At 36.7% G+C, this 13,507-nt stretch overlaps 1 protein-coding gene across 2 annotated transcripts in view; it reads left to right on the top strand.

Annotated features, from left to right (window-relative positions):
- LOC134651927 (potassium voltage-gated channel protein Shab) overlaps positions 1 to 13,507 on the top strand; it is an 84,080-nt gene that overhangs the window by 38,109 nt on the left and 32,464 nt on the right. For both annotated transcript variants that reach the window (XM_063507041.1, XM_063507042.1), the window contains exon 2: positions 2,225 to 2,322. The gene's annotated coding sequence lies outside the window, so the exon portion shown is untranslated. The remainder of the gene's footprint in view (positions 1 to 2,224; positions 2,323 to 13,507) is intronic.

Here is a 13,507-nt window from a genome sequence, read left to right as displayed (position 1 = left end):
AGGCGGCGCAGGGAGTCGTGTTTACAAGGAAATTGTTATTGCTTACTTATCACGCTACGGGTGGGAAGATTCACTGTTATTTAATACATGTGAATCGGTATATTTAGTATAGATTGGCATTGTTTCGCTGACCGGCACGATGTTATTAATATAAGGCTGCGTTCAGGGTTGTTGGATTAACCGTGATTCATATTCATTTTGAGTGGGTCGGTGTTTACAGAGCGGCTCGAGGCTCGACTGTTCTCGTCTCGAGGATCCGCGAGTGACCGCCTCGACAACCCGTCGAGGGCCCTTAATGCCTTTACAGCCGTTTCATGGAAAAAATAAGTACCGCCCGGATATAGCTTAAACTGTTAGCTTGGTCAAGTTACACAAAATCCCTCTCATTTTCAAGAACTATATTTCCCTAATACATACAATAGAGTTACTCGAATATAAGAAATTCGGCGAACCGTTTTAATGATTCAGATTTAATAAGTAAGCTTTGAAAATTGCCTTCAATGGGGAGTATTACCAGGCGTGTCTCACTCCGCGATTTCGTCGCTTTGCTACAGTAGCTAAAAGTACATCCGTTCGGCCCCAATTTTGGGTAAAGCCATAAGCCGCGCGTGGCGCTGTCGCCACCTAGCGGCCATATCTGTGCTGATCGTAACAGACGCGTTTTGTTAGAGAGTGAGTCTTCTGTACTTAGTTAGTACTATTATTTATTCTGTGGTATTACTGCAATGTTTTGCCGCCCGAGTGCAGCACTAGTAACTTAAGTATACCATAGAGTAACTTATACATACTTTACCTTAAACTATTTTTTGACAAGTTTTGACAGACAATCCAGACAATCAAATATGACATTGATACATCAAGGCGGTTTGTTTACAAAGGGCCTACCGGGAAACGCGAAATCGAAACTCAGTTATCTGCCTCTTTATCGCTCGAATATGCAAGAGAGATAGAGAGGTTACATAACAACAGTTCGACTCTCTCGTTTGCGGTAGACCCTTAGATTGTGAGTTATTGTGGGAGTGTCGCCCCCTACGCAGACTTTCGCGTAATATTCCCTATTTTTAAGAATACATCAAAGTGAAATGGGTTACCTATTAATGATAACTGCCAGGTCGTAAACATGCGCATTATTAGCTAGTTTTTTCATCACGAGTCTACGAACTGAGATCCTAAATAAATATTATCCTATGTTATCGTATACAATATCGTCAATCAGTATTTTAATCTTTCCCGGAACATATTAAATTCTGGAACGCACTAATGATGTACCATAATTGGATGGAAAACGTATTAATTGATAATATGTATTATTATCAATTTTGAGAAGATATAATGTAGAGTAATATTACGATTTAATCAAATATGTACATTTTAAGTCATCAGTATTCAACAGAACAAAGGCATACTATATAGGCATACAGACGACCGGTCTGGCCTAGTGGGTAGTGACCCTGCCTGCTAAGCCGATGGTCCTGGGTTCGAATCCCGGTAAGGGCATTTATTTGTGTGATGAACACTAATATTTGTTCCGGAGTCATGGATGTTTTTCTATGTATATAAGTATGTATTTATCTATATAAGTATGTATGTCGTCGCCTAGTACCCATAGTACAAGCTTTGCTTAGTTTGGGGCTAGGTTGATCTGTGTAAGATGTCCCCCAATATTTATTATTATTATTTTTACTTCAAAGAAATGCTCGAGACATGGTAGAGGACCTATCACCCTATCAGGCATATGTAGGTATATTGTATAACCGTCCTATCTCTCCAAAATGAAAGTTTGTTTCCAGCGGAGTTAGATACCTATATCTTGAAAAAACTTTTAACGTAACTGGGTCTTTTATTACGTAACTTTTTAACCTAATTGTACTCGTTTATGTTATGAAATTTTACTCAAATAGGTACTGTAACTCGTTACCTATGTTACCTTTACGCGATATCGCACGCATCCTCATAAAAAGTCTTTGTATATGGAGACGCGGTCGGTTATGTACTATAAAACGTGGCGGTTTACGCAAATATTTACCGGGTCATAATTTGCATAAAATATCTACAACCACGCATGAACTTTATATTAATTCATCGACATAAATAAACCGAGCGAGGATATTACGAGACTCTTATGTCACTATCAATCTAAATTTAGGGCTAGCCCCTATATATATCCGCTCTTAGGTCGTCGGCGTATCGATTTATTATGTTGACATAGTTTTCTCCTTTACAGAAACCTGAGGCACGTCAGACCTGGCCGCTGAGGGATCAGCGTCAGGGTAGAGGATATTACACGCAGGCAAAGATACCCAGTCAAGATTCTACCGAAAGGTTAGTTCATTGAAAAAAAAGCAACAACGGTTGCACTCCGGGAGTGCCGATAGAAGTGAAAACTGAAAACTCACCTCACTATGTTACCGACGCCCGGTAACACGATACATACGTTTAGCGGAGGTATTCTATTTATTTATTATATATTATTATAATTCTCAAATAAGATCACACTTTTTCATTGCCCTGTTTATTTGTAAATACTGCCATGACAACGTCAAATTATTTGAACATAGGTAAAGAGTCTTGAAAAGGAGTCCGCAACATAAATGTCAAATATCATTGAGTTTTTCATTATTGATTTAAATGCCATTTAAATTATGAGTGGCCACCTTACGGGGCTTACGGTCACGTGATCGCCTTACGCCCCTTACGGTCACGTGATCGCCTTACGCTGTCTCGAGTTTATCATTTTTTCCCCACCTCAAAAAGTGCCCAGCGCCGCTAAAGAAGTTTTCACTTCAAAAAAAATACTAGTGTTCCCTTTCCGGTTACATTTCTGACCGATTGATTCAGCGTACAGTTAACGGACATCGATTCTGTGTGTGCGTCATACGTATAAAATTTAACTTCTTAATGTTGTGTACCTACAAAAATATGAGTTTTCATATGGCTAAAATAAACATCTAAAACGCAAATAAATTAAATCACCCACCTAATCTAATTCCGGTGCATCAGGTGCATGTACCGAATGTAAATAAATATGCATAGAATTTTATCTATACAATAATTGATTTAATAATTTACACAGGACACTACAAGGAAAACACAATTAATTTGTCATGCATATTATAAAACATAATCTTTAATAGAAAAAAACCGACTTCTCTAACTACTAGCCTAACCCACTTAACGGTGCTTATACTTTATTTGGTAATATGTATACATTTTATGGTAATCATAGTGGTTGATTTAGTTTAGGTATCATAGCGGTTTTCCGGGTCAAGGTCCGGGTCTGGGTCCGAGTCCGAGTACGGGTCCGAGTCCGGAGTCCGGGGCCCAATCCAAGTCAAAATCGAAATTGAAAATCACAAAACGTGTACTATGCGTCGTTGAGGAGTTCTGTTCTGATCATCATCAGCAGTTCCACTTCATCAAATGCCACAGTTTTTAATGTAAATGCTTGATTTTCTGATGAAAATATATAAAATTCTATACGGATGCCTTTAAGATTTGAGAAGTTCCCTCGATTCCTCATGGATACCATGTTCAGGACTTGAGATTGACATAAATGTGCCTAAAAACCTAACTTGCTTAACAAACATAACGAAAAGGACAAATCGCCAAATGCGAGCTATGCGTCGTTGAAGAGTTCCGTTATGATCATCATCAGCAGTTCCACTTCATCAAATGCGACAGTTTTTAATGAAAATGCTCGATTTTCTGATGAAAATACAAAAATCTCTATACGCATGCCTTTAAGATTGGAGGAGTTCCCTCGATTCCTCGTGGATCCCATCATCAGAACTCGAGCTTGACAAAATTGTGGCTTAAAAACTTAACTTGCTTAACAAACATAACGAAGAGGACAAATCGCCAAACGTGAACTATGCGTCGTTGAAGAGTTCTGTTCTGATCATCATCAGCAGTTCCACTTCATCAAATGTCACTTTTTTATGTATATGCTTGATTTGTTGATGAAAATACAAAAATCTCTATACGCATGCCTTTAAGATTTGAGGAGTTCCCTCGATTCCTCATGGATCCCATCATCAGCACTCGAGCTTGACAAAAATGTAGCTTAAAAACTTAACTTGCTTAACAAACATAACGAAGAGGACAAATCGTCAGACGTGTGCTATGCATCGTTGAAGAGTTCCGTTCTGATCATCATCAGCAGTTCCACTTCATCAAATGTCACTTTTTTGAATGTATATGCTTGATTTGTTGATAAAAATACAAAAATCACTATATGTGTGCCTTTAAGATTTGAGGAGTTCCCTCGATTCCTCATGGATCCCATCATCAGAACTGGGTTTTGACAAAAACGGGACCAATCTGTATGCATATACATACAATCAAAAAAATAATTTTCAAAATCGGTCTTGTAATGACGGAGATATGGAGTAACAAACATAAAAAAAAATAAAAAAAATAATAAAAAATAAAATAAAAAAAAAACATACAACCGAATTGATAACCTCCTCCTTTTAGATTTGGAAGTCGGTTAAAAAATAACTCTATACATTCTTCCGGTTGTTTTAACGCAACTGTACGAAGTCTATTGACAAGTCTTGTGAATTCTCCAAACTTAATTTACATATTCTGAAAAATGTGAAAGCATTTGTTTAGTACTGGGTCTTGGATGACTACTGGCTACACTTTTAGCCATTTGGCACGCGACCTAACATATTCGATAGCATTTTTTAACCGGTGTCGGGTTATACAGGATCGAAAAACAACTGGCTAAAACAACTGTATAGAGATTTGTAACTTTCATTAGATCGTAAATGACTAAAGATTCATTTGAACATATTTTGGCCAGTTTACATGGTGGAAGATAAGATATAAGCCCTTTATAGGCCTTATATGTATATGTTTTTTTACATTTCTATATTTAAACTTAATTTACACAGATGTTGTAAAGATCTCCTTATAAATGAGGTACTTGTTTTATTTAGTTTTGGCCATAATACCTACCTTTAGGTAGGGTTAATTTAGTACGGCTTCATATGCAACGTACACTACCTACTCCTACCATTTTGTATTGTCTTGTATAATTCGTTTTTTTAAGATGTTTAAATTGTAGAAAGAGCTCCTAATCTCTAACATTTGGACCACTTTAAAAAATTCCAACTATATACGTTGTTCGTAGTAATGTGAACGAACACGGTTACCGCGCGGTCCGGCTGGTTGCCAATGTGTCGTAAATGGGTAGTAGGTATCGTAAAGTCGTAAACTCGATCATTATTGATAGCCATTAAATTGGGCACTTTATGGACCGCGTGGCGACGCCCCAGCTGCCGGAGACCGACGCCTATTTAAGTTATTAAAAAAATCACTTTATTTCACACAATAAGTCCATATAAAACTAAAATTAAAATTGCTATAATATATATAAAAATATTAAACTTAAACTAAGAGGTGCTTCAGTCGCCATATGACTAGTCTTATATTTATTATATTTATTTAATTTGTACTAATTTTAAAATGTAGGTACCTACTGTCACTATATTTCCTTTACTTTTTGTTCTCGCTGTGGTGAACCTTATGACCCTTTTAAAAAATATTTTGCAAATTTAATACATTTTACCTTGTTATTTGGGCAATGACGAGGAAAACCCGTTGGTGTGAAATATTTAAGTACGTACTAAAAGAAAATCTTGAGTAATTACTAATTAAACTTAATTAAACTGCCAAGAATTAGGAAAAATGGCCAGCTTTTCTTCTTTCTTTATAATAGTTTCATCTCCAAAGGTAGCTGTTCGTATGAAACGTCTTAATTAGATGGGAAGTAGTAAACAGAAACAAGACAGCGGATTTACTACAATGGTTTTAAATACCACGACGTCATGTAAACACCCAGAATGACCGGAAGGCGTTAAATTAATGTTGTTTTATGACGTGTTACAAACATCATTTATGTATTTACTTGTACATACTTATACAGATATACTTTGTGGAAATTAGGCGTCTTCCACTCGTAACGTGACAAGCAAATATTTCGACGTCTTAAATTGGGTCTTAACGGTTGAGTTATGGCTTGTAAAACTGCCCAATGCACACGTAAAGGTACTTCACTTCACAAAATAATATAATTAAGATATACCTACTATATAAAGATGTATCAAAAATTAACAAACTCAATTTAACTTGTGCGAAAAAAAACAAGAAATGTTGAAAGAAAAATATATAAGTACATACATTGTCATATTTTCTCGTTATTGGTGTCGTTTCATGCGATAACCACATATGTATGTGAATTATAAAGTCATTTGTCTAAGACCGCGTTATTAGCCATATATGTTGTTTAATTACCAACATAAACCTTAAGCACGTGTTCCTAAATTCTTCGAATGTCACAGTCTGCGTTAAATAGAACGTTAATGCTTTTGGCACCTGCTTTGATTGCGCAACTTGGAAATCCAACGGCGATGTCATATATTAAAACTATAAACAACATCTAATCGAAAAAGAGTATAATCCATAATTGCTTTTAGGAAAATCTTCTAGAACATCTCTATTAACAAGTACCTACATAAGGACATTAAAGTTAAATTTCATGTAAAAGGGACTAGGTATAGTTGAATATAAATAGAAAGTTACTTTTGATAGGATAGTAGGAATGACTGCTGAAGCGACTGCGCAGATTCTCGTGCCAAATGAGTCGCGGTCGCATCTGACAGCTGCGCTGGCAAAAATATCTCGTACTCGGCATATATTCGTAATAGAACTCTGGGTAGGTACCGTCGCCGGACATTCTAATTCCGATACTACTGCGAATAGTTAGGTCAATGTCTTGGGATTGAACAGACTCTTTCATACTTGTTTCCACGTAATTACTTCTTCTAAATCTTAACTTAAATAGTTGACGTGCTGCTTCATGATTTGGATTGAACTTTATAACTACATTATAATATCAATAGATTTATGTAATAATATTAACTTGAATTTGAAAATGGGCCTTCGATGCCTGAAATTAAAACATATATATTTCATATATATATTTAAAAACTTATTTACACTCACAAGTGATGCGCGCGGTGCGATGCGAGCGAAAACTTGGCAAAATTTGATACAAAGTGACCCCATTTAATTACTTATATGTGTATTTGAGCAACTCTTACACTCTACAACATGACTTGGCAGATACAGAGGTAGTAAATAGGTAATGATACGAGTCAATACGAAAAACAAAACTCTGCAATGTGGATCATAACGAGAAGCATAACATATATGTATTTGATGCCTACCGAATGAGTTCTACAGCCTAGTTTAATTTATTTTTATGGTAATGTAAACTAACTTTTACATTTGAATGTTTATTTTCAGTTATGAGGTGCGCAGTCAGATAAACATAGTATGTGCTCTTGAGAAGTGAGCTACATAGTTGATAATGTGAGGTATCAGAGATTATACGACTAAGTGATATATCTGGAGTTCGTCACGGGCTCACGTTCCAATCGAATCGGACACGCGTGCGAGTTCGGTGACTGACGAAAGAGTTAATATTAAACTGACGCGTATGATATGCGGGAGCCCTGTATCAAGGCGAGAGCGAAAATATCCGACTTGACCTACGACGGCGCCATACGGCGACTCGCGTTATTTCGGACGTGGAACATCTTGTTTCTTGCGGAACTACAGTGTCACCGCCAAGTGTCGACGTCCCTTTTTGCTGCGTACATATATTGTAATGCGTACATATACTGATTAGTAGCTAAAAATGCGAAATATCTATGTCAAGGTTTATTATAAAATATGTACTTATATAACTTATGTTAGGCCATATCATCAAACAAATATTAATTTAGTAAGATCATGTTGAGTTAGAGAAACATAGTTTATTTTGCTCAAGGCAAGAGTGACAGTATGAGAATTCCCTACAAGTGTGTATCTTGCCCCAATGTTCTTGATGACTAGCGTCCTACACGTGGTACATAAGCTACAACAAAATAGTGACTCTGCCAATTTACCTTAATTTCTTTCGTAATTATAAAGTTCAAACGCCATTGAAATGTATTGAAATGCAAACTAAACAATATTCTCAACGCGACGTTCGTGACATTAACATCATATAATAATGAGGGTGACATGCGTATACGGAAAATTTCATTTCCATATATGAATCAACAGTTGGTACCGTTATAAAGCATCATTAGCGTGCGAGTTCGAATGTACCTGTTGAGGACTGAGGTGGCTGTCGTCGGCGGTGACAGGCAAATGGCCGACGCGCCTGTGCGCTTCGAATAAAAACCACTTCCCTTCTCGAGCCGAGCACGCGACCAGGCCACGCATTCCCAATGCCTATCAGTGCAAAAGAGGTTCCGTCTTAGACGGACTTGTACAAGCACCACTTTAATATCTATAACAGGGTACATACCTACTATGTGGAAGAGTTCAAACGTATAATAGTTTGCCCGTGTCGAAGACTCGCCTGCGTTTAAAACGCAATAGGAATACAGGGCCAGTTTATGCAGTCGTTATTCCACCCGGACCCACGAACGCGGACCGATCGTTAAACTTGGTTATCTAATATCTACACTTTTCGTGGACACGAAACTGCTAAAACTTGAATATTTAGGGTACATGGAGGCCATGTGGATTAGTGTCAACTGACGCTTCCGATTACGCGCTGAATAAAATTCACGTAGTAATTCAATAATAGAATAGTTATTAAATTATTAACAAAAATTTTAATAGGTAAATATTAACTACCTAAATATTAAACGTTAGTGACGTTAGATACCAAGTAGGTATTGTAATATAGGTACGTCTCACGCGGAATAAGTTACAGTTACACGGAACTTTTACGCCGCTAAGGGGCAGCTAATGAAAATTCTATGAACGGGTCCAACGATTTTCCTAAAACTAGGACAGGCTTGTATTACGCAACCGTATTTTTCAACCCGGGACGGCCACGTTCGTGGCTCGATCGTTAAACGACATTATCTGAATATAAATTGTGAACATAAAGCTATTGTGTTGTTTAGATGTTATAAAACATCTGTTCGATAGATGCCATAGGTATTTTATTCATTCCAAGGTTTGCTCGGTGACTACTAGGGGCTTTTGCATAATCTTGAATGTACCTATATTCATAACAAGAGTAATATCCTGGAAATTTTTGGCAAACATTTCAATAACACTACTGAAGCCTTGTTGTCGAGAGACAGCTCATCACGCGATCGAATACGTATATTAATTCAAATGGAGTCGTCATTTACTCGGTATCTCTCAAGTCCAAGGCAATCTGCCTTGGTCATGCATTTAGGCTGTCCTTGTCCGCGACCAGTTAATATGTGTAAATGCGTTTGTAAAACATTTCAATAACACTACTGAAGCCTTGTTGTCGAGAGACAGCTCATCACGCGATCGAATGCGTATATTAATTCAAATGGAGTCGTCATTTACTCGGTATCTCTCAAGTCCAAGGCAATCTGCCTTGGTCATTTAGGCTGTCCTTGTCCGCGACCAGTTAATATGTGTAAATGCGTTTGTAAAACAAATACATGAAAGCTCGCAAGAAGGGAAACCCGCATTGGGCGGTTGTCGCCAGCGGTGGCGTGCCAATTGCCAGGAATACAAGCTAAATGCGTACCGACACGTCACCCGCGAACTGTCCCTTCCCTCGCATCTGCAGTTCATTTGTTAATTACTAATGTGTTTATTTATATCATGCTTGCCGGTGATTGTTTGGACGCACGATAATTTTAATAAAATAATTTGCGTATATCGTATAATTGTGAACACAATTGCTGAGTTGGTATAGCAGATTAGAGTTACACTAAGATAAGTCTGCAACGATTTTGATAGCACACGCAGTGCAAGTGTTATTTTAAACATCAAACTTCTATGAATTCACTAGAAAAATGTACCTATCTACCGTGTTTTGGCCTATGATCTCACCATAGGCCAAAACAACGAGAATGTATTCCTTTTGCAATTTCTATGATATTTTTTTTGTTATCTACTCACCATCAGCAATCATGTAGCGCATCGATTGCTCTATGGATATATAAGCAGTCTCTGCTCTAAAACTTACCGAGCTTAGGCACGCAAGGCGTTGGTTCAAAACTCAGCGGCACGTTGTCTGAACTAAGCTCTGCGATCGCGACGACGGAAGACGAATAAACAACACCATAATTGCTGTCATTAGCTGCCGTCACTCGCTCTAATTCGGCTCAGTTTGATGGGCCTGAAAATTTATTCTATTACTTCACTCGTTTTGGGCCAGCAGGATCATATCTCAGCCGCAAAATTGAATTAGTTAGAGATAATCTCCTATTTCTCGGATTGTTAACTTTTACGTAACGTTGGTTCTCTATAACTTAACATAAATATTATAAGTTTATGCTTTATTTAATTCCAACTTGAAACGAAACTGTTGTACACGCTTTTATAACAAAGGATTAAGGTGGAGATGGAAACAGATAGATTTTTAGCTTTAAATAATTTGATACCTCAATTAAACTTCACTTCAATCACCGAGTAGTTCTATCGTGGTATTGGTATGAGATTAGATAACCGTAAGTCGTGACTCAGGGCCCGATTCGGATTTTGAAATAGATATCTATAAGATATCTTTTAGACATCACCAAGATACGATAACGATATTTTTAGGATCTAACCTGTCAAATTTGACATTTCCGCGATTCTAGAAATACTCTTGAACGATTTCCACAAGATATGACTTAGAGATCCAATTCACATCTAATAGATATCTAACTCTATCTAACGTAAAAGTGACATTGGTTGCCCGAATTGAGCTGCAAAAGAGAACTAGTTGAAATCTAAACTATAACGTATCTAGAATGGATCTAGTACGTGTCGTCTCTTGTGAATATCTTGAAGTTCGAATACGGTAGTCGGTATACGGTTCAATGCCTACATGAATCCGAATATGCTCACTGAGAATCTATCACTCTTCATTTTATGTTGAGCTACAAGATTTAACGATCAACGTTAAAATCTAAACTAGAGATGCCACGAATAGTTTTACCAAATCGAAACGATCTCGGTCGAAAAGGAATTGTAGGTACAATCAGAGTTATCATAATGTAAAACTGTTGCGAACGACATTCGCGAAGATCCAACTTTTAGCAATAGTGCTATAGTGCATTACATAATGCACTACACTAATACATACATATGTATACCTATACCTATGTATATAGTACGAGTGGGAGAAATACCTATCTACAACAACAAGCAATATCCCTGTTGAGCTAGTGCTATAAAAAATATATCGCAAATACAATTCACCGATTTCAAATAGGTAATAAGTGTAAAATATAATTTGGTTAAAAAACGTGTGCGTATATGTACCTATCACATACCTCGCAACCGAGATAGCAAATCTGTAGCAGTTGTACGTCAGGGTTATCACTACTACGTATAAACTAAAGTAAAAAAAAAATTTTTCTTTGTTTTCAAACACACCAATATTTTCAAGCAATGAACATTCCATGTTAATATTTGAAATAAATGCGAAAAAAACGTAATGTTATTCGCTAGGTGCACGACTGGTGCTGCCCTCATTTTGGCAGACTTTCTACGTTAAATCTTATGGAGTAAAATTAGTTCAAGCGGCTGCCGCTAGTACTAATGGCGGACATTCCATAAGATTACCTGTGTTTGTGACGATCAGCGCCACTTCCCCCTCCACCGACTTCGCACCTGGCGAATAAACAAAATAACCAATGATCGGAATAGGTAGTGCCATTTGGGGTCAATGACCTCAAACATTGTACTTAACATGGATAAGACTCGGGATTCCAAGACTTATTTTTTCACGAAAATATTTCTTGGCATGTCTTTAATAGGCTACATGACTAATTTTCATATATGGTATCAATGTATGGAATGTAAAATGTAAGGAATCGAGGTAACCTTACTTTTATCGTTTTTGGAAGTTAAAAAAAAACTTAAATGTTGAAATTTTCAGGTCCTGTATTTTTGTAACATTTCCGTATTTTATTTTAATATCCATATTATTATGATAAATTGCTAATTTGCTATCTATTTTACTAGACTTTCAACCTACTACAATAGGGATCTCAATAGGGATCTATTGAAGTAGGTAATATGAAAACTCGGGGTGAAAAGGTATATCCATACTAAGCTTACGCACCGAAGTCCCGTGAAATGGCACTACCAATTCCGATCACTAAAAATAACAGATACATTGAATTGCAGCGCATCTAATATTGATATTGACCTGTTAATTTATTTTATTTGACAGTAAATTAAACCGGGTTATATCGGAAGAGGGTCAACAAGCTTCTCGATCAATTTTACTAAACCTTACATACCATAAAGTTAAAGCAAAATGGTTCATCATAATCGCCAACCCTGACACAAAACTGTCATATGCTACGGTTTTGCTAACTCCGTTGCGGGGTATCTATCACATATCTATTCGGCCGGATTCTTAAAAGATATCTGTAAGTATAACATACAATAATCGGCCAAAAACGGTATAAGTACTAATAAATATTCGTGCATCCCTAATCAAAACTAAGAAACAAAATCTGGATCAGTCCGAAGTCATCAAAATCCATTTTGGTTTGGTTTGAAGGCCATTGAAGCGTGCTTTTTATAGGTTTAGCAGTTTTCTCTAGTACCTAATAGGTACTTCCTATTCGTAATAGGTATTACTGTTGTGCGTAATCAGAGTACTATTACTAGAGTCATAAATTTAAAACTATGCGATGAATAATGTACTTTTGCACTGTTCTAGAGATAGAGATAGAGATAGAGATCTTTATTTGCATACCATTGTATAGATGTTACATACATGGACCCTGGAAAGGGTGTAGCAAAAATTAGGTAGTTCACAATATCACAGTTTGCTTATTATTACTTCTTACTAATTATTATCATTCTTATACATTTTCAAAATTTTCTAAATTGCACTTTCTAACTAATACTTCTTGTTAGGTACCTATAAACAAGGGTTTCTACATATTCGTATTAAGTATAACCGTTCGTTTTACTTAATATAAAATATGTTATAATATACAATTATGTTTATATATACAACACAAGTTACAAGTACAAGCTACATACAAGGTACATAGCTTTACATAATATCATCCTCCATAAATTCGGCTATTGAGTAGTAACATTTATCCATCAGCATAGTTTTAAGGCGGTTTATGAAGTTAGAGTCTGTTTTTAAATATGTGGGGATTTTATTGTAAACATTTATGGCTCTGTAGTATGGTCCGTTCTTGTATATTTCTAATTTAGGCTCCGGGAGTTCTATGTAGTGTTGACGTCGAGGGTTTTGACAAAATTGGAATAAATGTAGGTTTTTTCGGACAAATGTAGCTACTTCCAAAATGTACAGAGAGGGGAGGGTCAGTAAGTTAAGATTTTTGAAGTGTGGTCTACAGCTGTGGGGTGGATGTATATTTACTAGGATCCTGATACATTTTTTCTGCATGATGAAAACGTTTTGAATGTCGGTGCTGTGGCCCCACAAGAGAAGTCCGTAGCGTAGCCATGCGACTGCTTGCGA

Source organism: Cydia amplana, chromosome 11 (genome assembly GCF_948474715.1).
Source record: "Cydia amplana chromosome 11, ilCydAmpl1.1, whole genome shotgun sequence".
Classification (NCBI taxonomy): domain Eukaryota; kingdom Metazoa; phylum Arthropoda; class Insecta; order Lepidoptera; family Tortricidae; genus Cydia; species Cydia amplana.
This window is presented reverse-complemented; position numbering and strand designations above follow the sequence as displayed.